Source organism: Pristis pectinata, chromosome 8, assembly GCF_009764475.1.
Source record: "Pristis pectinata isolate sPriPec2 chromosome 8, sPriPec2.1.pri, whole genome shotgun sequence".
NCBI lineage: Eukaryota > Metazoa > Chordata > Chondrichthyes > Rhinopristiformes > Pristidae > Pristis > Pristis pectinata.
The window spans coordinates 101,811,214-101,825,786 of record NC_067412.1 but is presented as its reverse complement, the minus strand read 5'-3'; the positions used below and the strand labels follow the sequence as shown (position 1 = coordinate 101,825,786).

The following is a 14,573-nucleotide window of genomic DNA, read 5'->3' as shown; positions in this document are numbered from 1 at the left end:
AGTTAAATTGAGAAATTCTGCAGCATCTTCCTTTGCTCCAATTCCCATTATCTCCAACTGGAGAAACACAGAAACCTGGGTGGCTGAAGGACTTCCCATAACAAGGTTTGTCCCACTTCAGATAGTGAATGGCATCAACTTGTAACTTCCACGACAAGTATCGAGGAAGAGCCAGACTGTCAGAAGGGCTGTACTACATTATTAGTGGGACAGCATTGAGAAAATGCCACAGTGTCAGAGGGCAGTGTAGAGGGGGTGCTGCAATGTTGGAGGAAAATGCTGAGAGAGCTCTGCATTGTCAAAAGGGCAGTACTGAGGGTGGGTCACACTGTGGGAAGGGCAGTACTGAGGGTGGGTCACACTGTGGGAGGGGCAGTACTGAGGGCGGGTCACACTGTGGGAGGGGTGGTACTGAGGGTGGGTCACACTGTGGGAAGGGCGGTACTGAGGGTGGGTCACACTGTGGGAAGGGCGGTACTGAGGGCGGGTCACACTGTGGGAGGGGTGGTACTGAGGGAGGTCACATTGTGGGAGGGGTGGTACTGAGGGAGGTCACATTGTGGGAGGGGTGGTACAGGGAGTGTCACACTGTGGGAGGGGTAGTACTGTCACACTGTGGGAAGGGCAGTACTGAGGGTGGGTCACACTGTGGGAAGGGCAGTACTGAGGGAGCATCAGAATGTGGGAGGGGCAGTACTGAGGGAGGGTCACACTGTGGGAGGGATGGTACTGAGGGAGCTTGTCTATACTTTCTATGTCTCTCATAATTTTATAAACTTCTGTCAGGAAGTGCCACACAATTAGATGGACAGCGCCGAGGGAGCTCTGAACTGTCAAGAGGGACAATACTGAGGGATCACTGCAATACGAAGAATAATGCCGAGGGAGCAGTGTACTGTTGGAAGGGTGGTACTGAGATGGTGCTGCACTACCAGTGGCCATGCTATGCCAGAGGTGCCAACTATCAATGAGATACAAAACTACAATGGAGCTATAAGGTACAAAGCCCAAGTTCTAATTTGTGCACAGCAAGATCCCTCTTACAACAAAATAATAAATAACCAGATGATCTCTGTCTATGTGATGTTGATTTGCCAGGACTCCAGGAGAAGAGCCCCTGCTTTTCTCAAGAATGGAATTTACATCCACCTTACAGGCTCACTCTCCTTAACTTGTCTGATTTATGAGCTTGAACCACCAGCTTCTGGCTTGGAGCTAAGAATATCAAATCTGAGACCTCTGTGCTTTCATATCTATCTCTCAATTTTTATTTTTGCTCAAATCCAAAACTAATAACTATTAACTAACTGTGAAAATTGACTCCAGTTGCTTTGTGTAATGAGGACCATGAGAGTGGGCATGTAAATAAGACTCGCTGAGGAAAAGTGATTTAGCAGTGAGCAGAACAAATAGAACAATACATGTGGATTCTTCCAAAAGATTCTTCCAGATCTGTACTTTTGGCAGTGGTTCCAGAATATCCCATCTACAGTCAGTGGGCAAATGATAAAATTACAGGACAGAGACAGCAATCGCCAAATCAATGGTACACAGTCACCAATAATTCAATGCCATTCACTAGGCCTGACACAAGCACTGTGATTATTGATGGAAGCCCCCTGGAGATGCAAATTTTACACACCTTTCCTTTTACAGCTCACCACAGGGTCAGTCTGGCATTTGTATATAGAAAGCGGCAAAGACAGATGGTGTCAGGTCAAATGCTACAAGACTGAAACTCAGTCAATGTATTTTGCCAGGGAGTTTAAAGATACAATTCAAAAAGCAGAGGTGGCTGTTACCCTCGCCAAGCACAAGATGTTGCTGGTTCCTGGTGTCCAGACCCAGTCTGGCCCACATCCTGCTACTGGCTCTTAATGTCTAGATCCCAGTCTAGACCACACCCTGTTGCACTCACATTGTCTCCACCCAATCTGACCCATAATGGCTACTGGTCTTCGGTGCTTAGGCATACTCTGGCTGACACCTAATGAAAGCTCTCATTATCTTCCAAGTCCCTCAGGTCTACAAACAGTCATTGCACCATTGTCTCTGGGAGTGGAAGATTACTGCAGTGTCAGTGACACCACTTGCTCCAGAAACCATTCAAAAACAAATATTAATACACTTGGATAATTGTGTATTAACAATGAGCAGGTTTCAGCTCTTTCAAAACAATCTTTAGTGCTTCGAGCTTACATTCACCTTCTGCAGTTTGAAAACTTCCTGCCCCAAACTAACAGCTCATGTCACATGCAGTTTTTCAAACCACAGGCCAAGTACTGCTAAAGACTGCTGCACAGAGCACAAGTCTGCAACCAAAGTCCCTTCCTTTCACAAAGCCATGCTGACTCCTCCTAATCTGACCTTGCCTATCCAAATGCTGGTAAATCATGTTCCTCAGAATTCCCTCCGGTAACTTCCCTACGACTGACGTCAGGCTGACCAGCCTGTAGTTCCTTGGCTTTTCCTTGCTACCGTTCTTTAACAACGGATCAACATTAACCGCCTTCCAATCTTTTGGAATTTCACCAGTAGCTAACAATGAAGCAAATTTCTCCACAAGGGCCTCCCACAAAGTCCAAAGATGCACTTGGTCAGGCCCTGGGGACTTATCCACCTAACATGTTGTAAGGCTGCAAATACCTCCTCCCTGGTAATATGAATGCTCTCCAAAACGTTTCCATTAGTTTCCCTCATCTCTTGAGCAACCATGATTTTCTCCTCAGTAAACACCGAGGAGAAATATTTGTTAAAAATCCCACCCATGTCTTGTGGCTCGAGACATTGGTGGCCCCGCTAATCTCTAAGGGGACCTACTCTCTCCCTGGCCACCCTTTTACTCTTAATATAGCTCTAGAACCTCTTCTGATTTTCCTTAATGTCACTTGCCAGATCCATCTCATACCCTCTCTTTGCCCTCCTGATTTCCCTCTTAGGTGTATTCTTAATCTTTTTATAGTCATCAAGGGATTCACTTGCTCCCCGACCTAAACCCAATGCAAGTTTCCTTCTTTTCCTTGACTCAGTATCTCTCATCAGCCAGGATTCCCTAAACTTGCCAGGTTTACCCTTCACCCTAACATGCTGCCCCTGGACTCTTGATATCACACTCTTAAAATCCTCCCACTTGCCATTCATTTCTTTCCCTTCAAACAGGCTCATCCAATCGACCTCTGCTAGATCCCTGCCCAATTCCCCCAAAATTAGCCCTGCTCCAGTTTAGGACCCTAACCTGTGGACCTGTCCTATCCTTTTCCATCACTAACTTAAAACTGATAGAATTATGGTCACTAGAGCCAAGGTGCTCCCTGACTGCCACTTCAGTTACTTGCCCTGCCTCATTCCCCAAGAGGAGCTTGAGTATTGCACACGCTCCCGAGGAAACTTTCCTGGACACATTTCACAAATTCCACCCCATTCGTGGCCAAAGTCAATACTGGGGAAATTAAAATCTCCCACTAATATAAACCGTATTATTCTTACAACTCTGAGCACTTTCTCTACACATCTGCTCCTCGTTCCCGCTGACTACTGGGGTGGGGGGGGGGGGCGCGGAAGGGTGGGTCAATAATACAGCCGCACAATAGTGAGTTTGTCTTTTTTGTTTCTTAAGTTCTACCCATATGGCCTCACTAGATGATCCCCAAAGAATGTTAATGTTACTGTTGGAGGGGGAGTGTTGTATGCTGGAGCAGGTTGTTTGGTTGATATTTAATGCAATCCTCTGTATAAGTCATCAACTATAAGCCCTTCAAATATGCCAAGAGTTGTCTGTGTACAGCAGCTCGATGACTGAGATTGGGGTGATGATCTAGGTTGAAGAGTTTTCCCATTTGTTCTGTGGAAGGGTGTTTGAGGTGCAGCACTGCAGGGAGAATGATTGAGAAAAATGTTGGGGTGATGACAAGACTTGGTTTACACCAGTCTACACCGGGATGCCGTCTGTCAGTGTCTTGTTAAAATCGCAGCTTGAAAGTCATCAAGTAGCAAAAATAGGATGAAGATGAATTTCTTTAAGGCAGCCAAGTTTGAGAGGGATTTTTCATCTTAATTGATGGAATCAACATCTCGTGAGGCACTACTCCTTGCATTGTCATGCCATGAAGTCACATCCACTGGTTCTCCAGTTGGCAGAATCCACAAAGCATTTGGGAAGCACCTTGTCAGCCAGTGGGAGGAGGTGGTTGAGGAGGACCTGGCGATGACTTTCCCTCTTGCAGGCAGCAAGGTGACCATTCTGTAGTTGTCTCCTTTTCTTGGTGACGATTACAGAATCTCAGAGGTCCTCCTTTTTCCAGATGTGGGAGATGAGGCCATCAATTTGTGTCTCTCCACCAGCTTTTAGAATTCAGCAGGGATACTGTCTGCTCTGTTCTGAGTGAACATACAACCTTTTCGTCAGTCTTGGATAGCAGCAAGAATGAACAAATAGTTTGTTATAAATGAATAAGTAGTTAATTAAGGTGAACTTCAGGGCACTGTGGACATTATGCAGCCCCTGCTGTTTGGGAGTTGGCAGGTTGTCTGAGAGATACTGTCTGAAGAGAGTTTTCTTTACAGGGTCTGAGATAAGATAGTCTATCAGTCATTAGTACCTGTCATGACGTGGCCAACGTGGACATACTTGCCGTGTCTTGTGTGGATGACGGTGTAATCCAACAGGTTTGGGTATCTCAATCAGGGATGTTGCCAAGAGATCCTGTGTTCATCTCTCTGATGAGTCAACCCACCAATATGCTCAACTCTTAACTGCCCTTCAATTCACCAAGCATTGCCAACAACCTCTAAATCCCATGAGCCAATAAATTTTTTAAGAATTTCCACATCCTCCTGTGAGTTAGACTCATTGTCCCTTCGCCCCCTGCTGGGCTTGAGTATAACCCTGCTGATCACCCTATCAAAGAGGCTGCTCAGTCTCAAACTTCCTGTGCTACACAGGAAGACAAGATCTCGGGTATTAAGCCTCTCTTCCTGAGCAGCATGTCACCCAGAACCACAAGTACTCAAACAGGAAGCTGCTCATACTGCATCTAACTATCAGCTGCACAATCTGACCATGGCCGTTCATGCAGCTACAACGACTTCACTCTACCCCAGGCAGCCAAGCCTTCAACTGCCAAACTTCTCAGCTTTAGAACTGTTTTTTCCTTAATCTCTCTCCCTTTAAAGTTGTTCCTTACTATCTACCTCTTATCGTCAATCCTCCCTCTTTAGAATAGGGTTAATCATTATCCAACTAAAATTCAGGGGCAAGGGACAGGGATAGATGAACAGGAAGAGCTGTCTCAAGTTGGAGGGGAACAATTTCTCATCAATGCTAAAATATTTTTAGGCAGACCTCAATCAGTGAGGATTGCTGACCATCAACACAGGTGCATTGTAAGGCTGTGTGCTTAGCCGCTTGCTCTGCTCTCTGTACAAACATGACAGTGTGGCTGAGCACAGCTCCAATGCCACATACAAATTCGTCAACGACAGAACCATTGCTGGGCAAATTACAGGTGGCGATGAGTCAGCTTACCGGAGGGAGGTAGGACACCTGGTTGAGTGGTGCCGCAACAACAACCTCTCACTCAACGTCAGTAAAACTGAAGGGCTGATTGTTAACTTCAGGATGGGGAACGAGGGTGAACATGCACCAGTCTACATTGGGGGATCAGCGATGGAGAGTCAGCAGTTTTAAATTTCTGGGCGTTAACTTATCGGACGACATGTCCTGGGCCCAGCACATTGATGTAATCACAAGGAAAGTGCACCAGTGCCTTTACTTTCCTAGGAGCTTAAGAAGGTTCGGATTGTCACCGAGCACTCTTACAAACTTCTACAGATGCACCGTTGAAAGTATCCTGACTGGTTGCATCATGGTCTGTTACGGCAATTCAAACGTGCAGGAACGCAGGAAGCTGCAGAGAATAGTGGACTCAGCCCAATACACCACGGGAACATCACCATCGGGAGTATCTACAGGAGGTGCTGCCTCAAGAAGGCAACATGTATCATCAAAGATTCCCACCATCCGGGCCATGCCATCTTCTCACAGCTACAATCTGGCAGGACGTACAGAAGCCTGAAGTTCCACACCACCAGATTCAAGAACAGTGAATTCCCTTCAACTATTTGGTTCTTGAATTATCCGGCAAAACCCTAATCACTACAGTTTAGCAACACTGTGACCACTGTGATCACTTTGCACTAAAATGGACTTTTGTTCTAATTGTGTGGTCTTTCTTGTAAAAATTGTGTATAATTTATGCTTAATTTATGTTTTTCTTGCAAATGCTAATTATATGATGCGATGTGCCTGTGATGCTGCTGCAAGTAAGTTTTTCATTGCACCTGTGCACGCATGGACTCGTGCATCTGACACTATGACAATAAACTGACTTTGATCTGAAATCTAAACACAGGATGGTTATACTTATTGTGCATCTTTGTGTGTTTGCTCTTCTACCTCATCATGATGCTGCTGCACTGGTGTGGATCTACCCTTTTACACCAGCATATAAGATCACAATCTAACTCCATCTACAAGTTTGCAGATGATACCACCGTTGTAGGCTGTATCTCAAACAACGATGAGTCAGGGTACAGGAAGGAGATAGAGAGCTTAGTGGCTTGGTGTCAATACTACAACCTTTTTCTCAATGTCAACAAAAGAGCTGGTCATTGACTTCAGGAAAAGGGGCGGTGTACATGCACCTGTCTACATCAATGGTGCTGAGGTTGAGAGAGTTGACAGCTTCAAGTTCCTGGGAGTGAACATCACCAATAGCCTGTCCTGGTCAAATCATGTAGATGCCAAGAAAGCTCACCACCACCTCTATTTCCTCAGGAGACTAAAGAAATTTGGTTTATCCCCTTTGACTCTCACCAACTTTTATCGATGCACCATAGAAAGCATCCTATCTGGATGTATCATGGCTTGGTACGGCAACTGCTCTGCCCAGTACTGCAAGAAACTGCAGAGAGTTGTGGACACAGCCCAGCGCGTCACGGACACCAGCCTCCCCTCCTTGGACTCTTTACCTTTCGCTGCCTTGGTGAAGCAGCCAGCATAATCAAAGACCCCACCCACCCAGGTCATTCTCTCTTCTTTCCTCTTCCATCAGGTAGAAGATACAGGAGCCTGAGGGCACGTACCACCAGACTTAAGGACAGCTTCTACCCCACTGTGATAAGAATATTGAACGGTTCCCTTATATGATGAGAATGACTCTGATCTCACGACCTACCTTGTCGTGACCTTGCACCTTATTGCACTGCACTTTCTCCGTAGCTGTGAAACTTTACTCTGTACTGTTATTGCTTTTACCTGGACTACCTCAATGCACTCTGTACTGGCTCAATGTAACTGCACTGTGTAATGAATAGACCTGTACGATCGGTATGCAAGACAAGTTTTTTTTACTGTACCTCGGTACAAGTGACAATAATAAACCAATACAACAAACATGATTACCTTATCATAACTCTCCCTCAAGTTCCCGTGTAATTTTATACTTTGTCAAAATGCATCCAGCAAATGCAACAAAGCTCTTGCATTGCAGACTAAGTCAGATCTGTCTGCATCATTCTGGTGTTTCAAAGTTACTTCTCTAAAGGAGGAAGACTGGTTGTTTTTGTGGGCTGTCTCACCAGGGCCTCCTCTTTCTTCCAACTTCTCTGCTCTAGAGTTGAACCCAACTAAGGAATTGCTAGATTAGAAAAGGACCATGCTCCATCGTGTTCACCTTTCCAAATCCTAGGAGTCCCCCTAATATGCAAAGAAGCTTGTCAACAGACACAGGCAGGGAAGTGATGGAGAACTGATGAAGAACCCCAGAAACCATACATTCCTCTAAAGCATGTTCCCCTCCACACACAGCTCAAATTATTGGTATTGGTTTACTATTGTCACAAGTACCAAGGTACAGTGAAAAACTTTGTTTCGCAAGCCATCCATACAGATTATTTCAAGTACTTTGAGGTCGTCCAAGGGAAAAGCAATTAACAAAATGAAAATGTGTATGCTGCCTGGGAGTCGAATCCAGGTCACAAAAATGGCACTCTGGATCTCAAATACTGTTGTCTGAATAAACCCATACCAGGTTAATGAGAGAGGTAAGAGAGGAGATTGCTGACACCTTGACAGAGATCATTGTATCCTCTTTAGCCAATGTGGTAGGGAAATTATTGGAAAAGATTCTTTGCAGTAGAATCTAACTGACACTGGAAAAGCATAGACTTATTGGGGATAGTCAGCATGGCTTTGTGCAGGGGAGGTTATGTCTTACAAACATGATTAAGCTTGTTGAGGTGGTGATAAAGATGATTGAGGACAGGGCGGCAGACGTTGTATACATGGACTTCAGTAAACCTTTGAACAACATTCGTCATGGTAGGCTGATCCAGAAGATTAAGGCACAAAGGATCCAAGGAGACTTGGGAGGTTTGATTCAAAATCAGCTTGGCCATAGAAGGCAGAGGGTAGAGGTGGAGCGATGTTATTCTAACTGGAGGTCTGTGACCAGTGGTGTTCTGCAGGGATCAGTGCTGGGACCTCCGATCTCATATAAATGATATGAATGAAAATGTAGGTGAGTTGATTAGAAGTTTGTAAACCACACAAAAGTTGGTGGAGTCGTGGACAGTGAGGAAGGTTGTCAAAGATTCAGCAGGATACAGACCAGTTGGAAATGTGGAAGGAGAAATGGCAGATGGAAATTAATTCAGACAAGTGTGAGATGTTGCACTTTTGGAGGTCAAATGTAAAAGGAAAGTATACAGTAAATGGCAGGTCCCTGAGGAGCACTGCTGTACAGAGGGATGTTGGGGTGCAAGTCTATAGCTCGCTGAAAGTGGCAACACAGGTAGATCAGATGGTAAAGAAGGTGTACGGCTTAAAAGTTGAGAAGTCACGTTGCAGCTGTATAAAACTTTGAACTCTGGTTCGGCCACATTTGGTATTGTGTGCAGTTCTGGTTGCCCCATTACAGGATGGATGTCGAGGCGTTGAAGAGGATGCAGAAGAGGTTTACCAGGATGTTGCCTGGATTAGAGGGTATCAGCTATCTGGTTGGACAAACTTGGATTGTTTTCTCTGGAGCATTGGAGGCTGAGGGGCCACGGATAGAAGTATATAAAATTATGAGAGGCATAGATAAGTTAGATAGTCCGTCTCTTTATCCCAGATTGGACATGCCAAATACTAGAGGCTATAGCTTGAAAGCAAGAGAGGGAAAATTTAAAGGATATTTACAGCAAGTTTGTTTTACACACAGCATGTGGTAGGTGCCTGGAATGCTCTGCCTGGGGAGGCGGTGGAAACAGATATGATACCAAAGTCTAAGAGGCATTTAGACAAGCACACGAACAGGTAGGGGATGGGATGGTGAGATATAGACCATGTGCAGGCAGATAGGATAAACTGGCATCATGGTTGGCATAGACATCATGGGCCGAAAGGCCTGTTCCTGTGCTATAACTGTTCTACGTTCTAACTGCTTACATCCTCTCCATAGGGAGTTTCTATCTCACTTATTGGCCAAGGAGGAGGGGTGAAGGGACTTACTATCAGGAGATGCAAAGCACAGGTTTCCCCAAAGGCTGGGGACGTTAACTCCACTGCAGGTTTGATTACTTTCTAAAACAGATTGATCTGTGGGTACAGACAATAGTCTGATGGATGAAAAGGTGGCCCTAGGGAGTCAGTGACTGCAATGAGTTCAGGAAAGCAGGAGAGTTTAAGACTGGGGCAGGCAAGGCTGATAATTGAAGGGAAGCCATAGGAAATCAGGTGGCATGCACGGGGAGGTGGAGATAGGAGACATTTGTAGGAAGATCATGGAGATGGTGACAGTTCATGGCATTCTGCAAGCATGCTGAGCAGGGAGGAGCATAGAATCTTCCCTTCTCTCCTGGCCCACAGGCAGCAGTGTGAAGCCAGTTACCAGATAGATCAGTTGTCCCCACTTTTGCTGTTACTGGGCAGATTCCCAAGCTCTTGGAATTCTGACTGACATTGGTTAAAACCAGAAACCCTGTAAAAATGGAAACACTGCCTCCTGACAAGACTTCAGCAACTGATCTGCTCACAATGGGAAGGTTTGTAATTAGAGAACGTACACAACTGCAGGACATCCCTCAGCATTTTACAGACGTTCGGGACAAGGAGGCTTCTGCCATAGCTGTTCAACCCCAAGTGAATCAACTGCATGTAAAAGATTTGAAAATTTATCAGTTACAGGAAGTATAAAGGCAACTCATTTCTTCTGCTTTCTTCACTTTGTCTTTATCTTGATCTCTCTTGCAATATTGGGAATGGTAGACTGATATAATATTTTCTAAAATGGGCATCAAAATGTGATCCTCGTGCATCATTTTCTTGTTTAATTATTTACAAAGTAAAAGAGAGATCGTTGATTACAGACAGACTGGGAGGAACAGAGCTGTAGAGTGCACTATATAAATGCACGTTTTTCATTTTTTTCATTACAAGAGGTCCCCCTTGAGGGGCCCTGGATTTTCACATTTCTTTTGATTTAAAAAGCTTTGATTTCTGATGTTTGATCAAAGTCTTGAAGCAGCGCAAGGCTGTGCTTACTTCAGTCAATGAGTTTTGTCAATGAAGCCTCATCACAGTTGGGCATCGCCCGTGCATCTTGTGCTAATTACGGATGTCAGCACATTCTATAGGTTCTGTAGGTTTCTGCCTCCTTAAATCAAAACTTTCAGCACAGAGATCACAGAAACTCAGCATATTTCTTTCTTTTCCAAACCTTAAACTTCAGAGCATCTTACAACATAGGAGACCATTCAGCCCACGTGCCTCTGCCTGCTATTTGAAGGAACAACTCAATTAGTTCCTGCCCTTTTCCCATTACTCAGTACCTTTCTGCCAATAAGTTTTCAACAGAGTTATTATTGAATTTATTTCCAGTTCCTTCTCAGGTAGTTCCCCCATGTCAAAATAACTTGCTGTCCAAAAGCATTTCTTCATCCCCCATATATATTTTTTGGTCATTTATCTTCTTTGATCTCTGGTTACCAAGCTCCCACCACTGCAAATTTCTGATTTACTGCACCAAAGCTGCTCCTGACATTTTTCCAGAAATTCATTCTAATGAGGAAATGCACATCACTTTCCCATGCCACATTTTCCTTTGCCTCATGTCAGCAGAATGCTACCCATGGACAATAATGCACATTTCACACAGGCAGGCAACTTTCCAACACCCTGCTTTGAAAGGCATTTTCCCATGGGACTATCCTCCCATTCCCCTTCATCGTTTACAGGGGCTGACATTTGTCATGTTTGAGTGACCTTTTGCCTTAGCAATGCAAGGAATCGGGACAAAGACCTATCTTGTCCAGCAAAGCTCCATGTGAGGACATTGTAGTTTTCATTTGAATATTTTTCCAACAGAAATTCATAGTGTATTACAGGTTTGAGAGTTGATTGGGTGGGCAGTATTCCCATCACATTGATGGTGAATACACTGCTACACTGGCATCATGACATTGCTCTTGACAGACAGCATGGAAATAGCTCCTTTAATAATAGGCATGAAAATATGCCTTTGAAGATTATTCAGCAATTCAGCTCCTTAATACCAGCAATCTCCAGCAGTGCACACCAGCAATGTTGTATGGGAGGTTTGGTCAACTTTTGCAACTAGTTTACTAATGATATAGAACATCAAAGGTTTTCACAACAACTTGCAGCTCTTGGATTAAGTTTACTAGGACCATTATGTTTGTTATTGATAACATCTTAACGTGAAGTTAAGAGGACAGATGAAAAATACTTTACATCATAGTGTTCTGGATCTTTCAAGGTGAGCTTATGTGCCAGACATGGACCATACTGAATAACTGTGGGGAAATGTAAGGTTATTCACTTTGAAGCGAAGAATAGAAAAACAAAACATTTTTTAAATCTGTCAAATGTACAGGGATTAGTGTCCTGGGTGTATGAAACACAAAAAGTCAACATGAAAGTGCAGCAGGCAATTTAAAACGCAAATTGTAGGCTGACCTGGAAGTGATTGGACGAGAAGAGGGAAAAAGTCTTTGCGCAAGTCTTCAAAGTTTGGGCGTTATCGAAAACGAGCACAATGTGAGCTTCAAACAACCTGCTGGAGGAACCAGCAGGTTAAGCAGCATCCATGGGGGGGGGGGGGGGGGGGGGGGGGAGGAATTGTTGATGTTTTGGGTCGAAATCCTGCATCAGGAATTTTCCTTCCCATTTCCTCCCCCCCACCCGCCCCCACACACAGATGCTGCTGGACTCGCTGAGTTCCTCCAGTAGATCATAGAACACTACAGCACAGTACAGGTCCTTCAGCCCACAATGTTGTGCTGACATTTTATCCTGCTCTAAGATCTATCTAACCCTTCCCTCCCACACAGCCCCCACAGTAGATTGTGTTGCTCCAGATTCTAGCATTTGCAGTCTCTCCATGACAACATTCACTGGTCTCCTCTGGATGCTACAGGGCAACTTTGGAGGGGACAGAGTTAATCACATTGAGTGAGACTGGAATCCACCACAGGTGTGTACATGGCCATCTGTATTAGGATGAGTGGGACACTCAGCCTGCAGGCCTGCTCCACCATTTAAGATGACCTTGGCTTATGTGATTGTAAGCTTAACTCCACATTCCCATCTATCCACAACCTTTCATCGTCTTGCTTATCAAGAATATATCTACTTCTCCCTTAAAAAATTCAAAAACTCTGCTTGCACTGCCCTTTGAGGAACAGAGTTCCTCAGAAGGGATGAATGTTCAGATCCCATGGTATCACTTCAAAGTGGAAGCACACCATTCTCCCTGGTGTCCCAGCCAGTATTTATCTCTCAACCAAGATCACTAACATGATCTCAAAGAGTATCTTGTTCTTGATCCCAGTCTTTGTTAAAAAGACCATGTATGTCTTGCAAAATGTAAACTTGCAGAGTCCACACAAGGAATCAGGCCATTTGCCCCATCGTTTTAGCCAGTGTTACCAGCTTCTTTACAACCCTTTCATCTCCCCCTTTCAATATACCCATCTATTCCTTCCTCCCTTGTGCATTCATAAAATCAAAATACGACAGATGCTGGAAATAGGAAATAAAGACAAAAATTGCTGGAATTACTCAGGTCAGTCAGCACCTGTAGAAACAGAAACAAAGTCACCATTTCAGGTCAGAGACGTTTTCGTTCTGAAGACAGTTCTTCAACCTGAAACATTAATTCTGTTTGTCTCTCCACAGATGCTGCCTAACATGGTGAGTATTTCCAACATTTCTTTATTTTCATTTTCTCATGTTTATCCAGTTTCTCCCTGGAGGGATAAATTTTTGGAAAACTTGATACAAAAACATTTGTTTCATTGTGCCTGTGTCATTTGAAAATTGCTAGCCACCCTAATTCCACTTTCTACCATTCTGATGTCTTGTAGGTCATGGTTCCAAGTGCACATCCAAGTGCTTTATAACTGTGCTGAGGGTTTCTGCCGCCACCACTTGTTCAGGCAGCCCCAAGACTCCATCACTTCTGGCTGAAAAAAAATTTCATCTACTCTCCAACCTGCCTGTCAACTATTTTAAATCTACGCCCCTGGTCTTTGACCCCTCGAATAAAGGAAATGGGTCCTTCCTCTTAACTAAGTCTAGGTCTCTTATAATTTATACACATCAATTGTCACCCCTTAGCCTCCACTCTTCCAATAAAACAACCCCAGAATGTCAAATCTTTCCTCATAGCTACAATTTACCAATCCTGGCAACATCTAAGATATCTTTATTAGTCACATGTACATCGAAACACACAGTGAAATACATCTTATTGTGTAGAGTGTTCTGGGGGCAGCCCGCAAGTGTCACCACGCTTCCGGCGCCAACATAGCATGCTCACAACTTCCTAACTCATACGTCTTTGGAATGTGGGAGGAAACCGGAGCACCCGGAGGAAACCAGTCCCTGTTGAAGCTTGTTCAATGTTCTTCCAACTGTTGGGTAAAGAAATTTCTTCTGAAATTACTTCGGGATCTACTTGTAAATGTGATATTTATGGCTGCAAGTTCCGATCAGCCACAGAAAAAGTTCCAACAAACAAAGGGGACCCAATGGCAAGTGGTCAAGTTTTATCCCCCGACCTTGACTGGACTAATTGTGCAAGCATCACAAGGATAAAGAGCTTCATTCTCAGCATTACTGTGCAATGAGAATACTTAATAAATTTTCTCTCCTGAATAATTAATTCTTTCCCTTTCTCTTTAAACATTATTTGTACTTTTAACATCTCAATAAAAGATAGAAGACAGACTTACAATTTTACAGTAGCTTTCTTGACCTCAGGACATCCCAAATGAAGTTTTTTAGTGCAGTCACCATTGTATTGTTGGAAGCACAGCAGTCGCATTGCACAAATCCAGATCCCTCTGACAGCAATGATGTAATGGCCAAATAAACTGCTTTAATGATAGTGGCTGAGGGTTAAACATTGGGTCAAGACTATGGGGAGAACTCATCTGCTTTTCTGCAAACAGTGCAGCAAATTTTCTGAATGTACTTAAAATAAATTGTTAACCTTAACATTTTAAGA

The 14,573-nt window shown here is 44.1% G+C and overlaps 1 protein-coding gene across 3 annotated transcripts in view; it reads right to left on the bottom strand.

Annotated features, from left to right (window-relative positions):
• Positions 1–14,573, bottom strand: part of arhgef6 (Rac/Cdc42 guanine nucleotide exchange factor (GEF) 6) — a 141,562-nt gene that overhangs the window by 89,155 nt on the left and 37,834 nt on the right. The gene's annotated exons all lie outside the window — the stretch shown is intronic.